We start from the raw sequence: 5,000 nt of genomic DNA on the forward strand, positions 1-5,000 counted from the left end.
AGGTGCTTTCTGTTTGAGGTATTTTTTCTCCAATAATACCCACTGAACAGAACTTCAGTACGACTGCTGAACTCTGGAATAGTATTGAATCGAAACAAGTTTTTCATTTGAATTGCTTGAAAGGGCAAAATGATTCCAGCAGGCAGTATCCTCTGGCTCATTAAATGAGTATATATTGATCTGTCCATAATGCAGAGCTGGATATCGGGTATGAATATATATATATATATATATATATATATATATATATATATATATATAGTGTGTGTGTGTGTGTGTGTGTGTGTGTGCGTGCGTGCGTGCGTGCGTGCGCGTCTCTCTCTCTCTCTCTCTCTCTCTCTCTCTCTCTCTCTCTCTGTGTGCGTGTGTGTGTGTGTGTGTGTGTGTGTGTGTGTGTGTGTGCGTGTGTGTGTGTGTTGTCTGCAGTTGAAACACTTTGATAATCACTTTCTCTTTCTTTCTTCTAGCAGTTTCGCTTTATTATTATTATTTTTTTTCATTTTGTTTTCTTTCCTGAAACGATATGTGAAATGTTTCAGCTCCAGTGTTACGCTTTCCGCGGGGCGGGAATGGGGTGTGGGAGGAGAAAGTGAGATTTGGCACGCACTGCACGAACATTAGAGACAGAGGGGTGGGGTGTGGGAGGAGAAAGTGAGATTTGGCACGCACTGCACGAACATTAGAGACAGAGGGGTGGGGTGTGGGAGGAGAAAGTGAGATTTGGCACGCACTGCACGAACATTAGAGACAGAGGGGTTGGGGGGGGGGGGGGGGGGGGGGGGGGGGGGGGGGGGGGGGGGGGGTAAAAAGGCGAACAATTTCCTCCATATCGACCACATATAGTCCATTCTGTTTCAATTCATTTCATTTCGTGCTATGTATTTCTTTCTTTTTTTTCATTCACATGGCTTTTTTTAAAATTAAAAATATATATTGCCTGCAATGTGTGGAATGAATGTAGGGAACAGTGTATGTGATATTTTTACATCTGCATCTTCGTTATAATCTTAATAACTGTTGGTGTGTTGTTGTTTTTTTACAGTGAAGGTCTCCATGTTGTTTACTTGTCTATGTGCTAATGCACCTGACCAAAATTCTCTAATTCTGCGTTCGTGGGCTGCAACTCCCACGTTCACTCGTATGTTCACGAGTGGGCTTTTACGTGTATGACCGTCTTTACCCTGTCATGTAGGCATCCATACTCTGTTTTCATGGGAGTGCATGCTGGGTATGTTCTTGTTTCCATAAACCACCGAACGCTGACATGGGTTACAGGATCTTTAACTTGGGTATTTGATCTTCTGCGTGCGTATACGCACGGAGGGGGTTCAGGCACTAGCAAGGTGTTCACATATGTTGACCCGGGAGATCGGAAAAAATCTCCACCAGGCGCCGTTACCGAGATTCGAACCCGGGACCCTCAGATTGAAAATCCAACGCTTTAACCATTCGGCTATTGCGCCCGTCGGGAGGCTGTTTTAATTGTAAGACTACCCGATGGCCCCCGCCCCACCAGTCTTTCCATTTTAACTTCCTCCCAGAGTCACAACCCAGGCTGTGTACTTTGATATATCTAAAGCTTTTGATCGAGTTTGGCATAAGGGACTTCTTCTGAAGTTAAGAGCGAATGGCATATGAGGCAAATTACTTGACTGGTTTTCCGATTACCTCTCCAACCGTATCCAAGCAGTTGTTGAGTGATAAGTCTGATTACAAAGGAATACCCGCAGGTGTTCCTCAAGGCTCTGTACTTGGTCCACTATTATTCCTTATCTATATCAATGATATTGTATACGACATCCATTCAAACATTAAGCTATTTGCAGATGATACAAGTATGTCCTTAGCACTAAACAACCCAAACATCCGTGTACAAACACTCAATTCTGACTTAGAAAAGATAGATTCTTGGGCTAAGCGATGGAAAGTCAAATTTAATGAGGAGAAAACAGAGTTATTAAATTTTTCTCGAAATACTGACACAATTTTACCTCTTACTTTTGGCATCACACCATTACAAAGTACAGACACATAAACATCTAGGTGTCATACTCCAAAACAACTGTAAATGGGAGGAACATATTAAAAGTATAATCAATGCTGTAACTATATTGGTTTCTTGTCTTAAGACGTATAAGTACACGTTAAATAGGAGAACATTAAAAATCATGTACAAATCATTCATATTACCACATTTTGACTATGCTGATATTGTTTGGGATAATTGCACAGATGCACAATCAGATTCTCTGGAAAATTTACAGCTTGAAGCATTAAGAACCATAACTGGAGCTGTTCGTGGGACAAGTCACCAAAAAATATACCAAGAATCAGGGTTCTGTACACTTAAGGAAAGAAGAAAAAGACACAAACTTGTGCATTATTTCAAGATGGTTAACGGTCTATGCCCTAACTACCTAAATGATCTTGTTCCTGGTCTTGTTTCAGACAATAACTCTTACCATAGACGCAGGTCATTGGAACGCACCGTACCAAGATTTCACACCGAACTCTATCGGAAATCATTCATACCATCTACTACGTATCTCAGGAATTCTCTACCTGATTATGTTAAAACCAGCAGTTCCTTAAGCCAGCTTAAACATTACCTGTGTGCTAACGATGCCGTAGTGCCTAGCTATTATTACTTTGGTAAACGGAAGGAACAAATCATTCACTGTCGACTTCGTCTAGGGATTAGTGACTTAAGAGAAGATATGTTCAACAGATATTTAATAAACGATCCACTTTGTGCTTGTGGGACTGAAAGCGAAACTGCTGAACATTATTTATTATTTTGTCAAGACTTTCATATGGCTCGGGCAAACACAATCTTAAATTTATCTCCAAACTACATTCACGTTAAAACTCTGTTGCGTGGAGATCCTGTTCTCCAAAATCATACAAATATATTCATATTTCAAACTGTTCACCAGTTTATCTCCGATTCAAATAGACTTTAGCTTAGAAAGTATTGTGAAGAAAGGGTACAACATGATTCTATTCGCAAAATATATGTTGGATTTATTTGACTGATCAAATATTCAAAGTTGAATGGATTGGCCAATGATCTGTCAGAATTTCTCTTCTCCCCTCTGTTCCCCCTCCCCCACCACCTTACCCTCCATTCTTCTAAATTTTCTTCTTCTTTTTTTCCTTCGTGTTTTTCTTCTATCAGGCCAATTACTCTGGTGATAATAAATTTAATATCATGTTAATATTTATATTAGCAATATTTTACTATATTATGTACTGTTTGTTTATTTGTTTTATTTCATTATTTCATTACTTACTGTTTATGAATGTTATTTGATAAAATTGATAATATGGTTCATCAGCCGTCACTGATAAAATTGAAGTGCAACGTTGTGAGCACAGTATAAGCTTTAACTTGTTGGTGCTCTTTTGTCATTCATTGCATTGTAATCATGTGTATTGTTAAATAATGAAAGATTATTTAACTCACTCAGTACGGCCAGTCCTCTCTTCTCCTCTACACAGACCCCTCGGATGTCCAGTGGGTGTCTGAATGACCCAACCTTTAGCTTCCGTCGTCAGAACTGTGGTATTCTTTGTCAACATTCACCTCTTCAGTATAAGAGCCTTCTGCTTGCAATATTTTGATGATGGTAATTGGGATGAAACGCTGTTAACGTCGTCTCTTTCGCCGTTCGTATGGAGAGAGTTAATTCAACTTCCTCCCAGGAGTCGCTGGATGGAAGCCGATTGGTTTTACTGATCGGATCGTGTTTTACTGGCAAGGGGCCACACGTTCCATGCGCTCTGTAGAATGCTCAGCGGCTGAGGAGAACCCACTGACCCAATGCTTCTACCCTCCTTTCCACACTACCCCAGCCTTAAGAAAAGAAAAGAAAAAAAGAAAACAAGCAAACAGAAACCGCCCCAAGCGGCCAAGGCGATCAGGCATGAAACAGGGTTTGTGAGGAAAAAGGCCAGAATCCATTCATCTTCTCTCTCATCTCTAAATTCCGAATCGGCTTATCTCTGCCCTCCTTACCCCCCATACCCACCCCCACTGCACCCCCTTTTACTACCCATCTACACCCCCACCCGTCTCTCTTTCTCTTTCCTCTCTCTCTCTCTCTCTCCCTCCCTCTCCCCTCCCTCCCTCCCCCCCCCCCGCACTCTCTTTCTCCCTTCCTCCCCTCCACCTCGCTCTCTCTTCCTCCCTCCCTCTCCCCCTCACTCTATCTTTTCTCCTTCCCCCCCCCACTCTCTCTCCCTCCCTCTCTCCCCCCTCACTCTCTTTCTCTCTTCCTCCCCTTCACCACTCTCTCTTCCTCCCTCTATCTCCCCTCACTGTTTTCCTTCCATCCCCTCTCTCTCCCTCCCTCTTCCCTCCCTCCCCCTCACTGTCTCTCTTCCTCCCTCCCCCTCACTCTCTTCCTCCCTCTCTCCCCCCTCACTCTTTTCCTCCTTCCCCTCTCTTTCCCTCCCTCTTCCCTCCCGCTTCCCTCCCTCCCCCCTCACTCTTTCTTTCTCCTTTCCTCCCTCCCCCTCACTCTCTTCCTCCCTCTCTCCTCCCCCCATCACTCTTTCCCTTCCCCTCTCTTCCCCTCTCTCTCCTCTCCCTCCCTCCTCATTCTCTCTCCTTTCCTCCCCTCCCCCTCACTCTCTCTTCCTCCCTCTTTCCCCCCCCTCGCTCTTTCCCTTCCTTCCCCCCTCTCTCTCCCTCTCTCTCCCCTCCCCCCCTCACTCTCTCTTTCTCCCTTCCTCCCTCCCCCTCACTCTCTTCCTCCCTCTCTTCCCCCCAATCACTCTTTCCCTTCCTTCCCCTCTCTTTCCCTCCCTCTTCCCTCCCTCTTCCCTCCCTCCCCCCTCACTCATTCTTTCTCCTTTCCTCCCTCCCCCTCACTCTCTTCCTCCCTCTCTCCTCCCCCCATCACTCTTTCCCTTCCTTCCCCTCTCTTCCCCTCTCTTTCCCTCTCTCTCCCCTCCCTCCCCCCTCAGTCTCTCTCCTTTTTTCCCCTCCCCCCCCC

Source organism: Babylonia areolata, chromosome 7, assembly GCF_041734735.1.
Source record: "Babylonia areolata isolate BAREFJ2019XMU chromosome 7, ASM4173473v1, whole genome shotgun sequence".
Taxonomy (NCBI): Eukaryota; Metazoa; Mollusca; class Gastropoda; order Neogastropoda; family Buccinidae; genus Babylonia; species Babylonia areolata.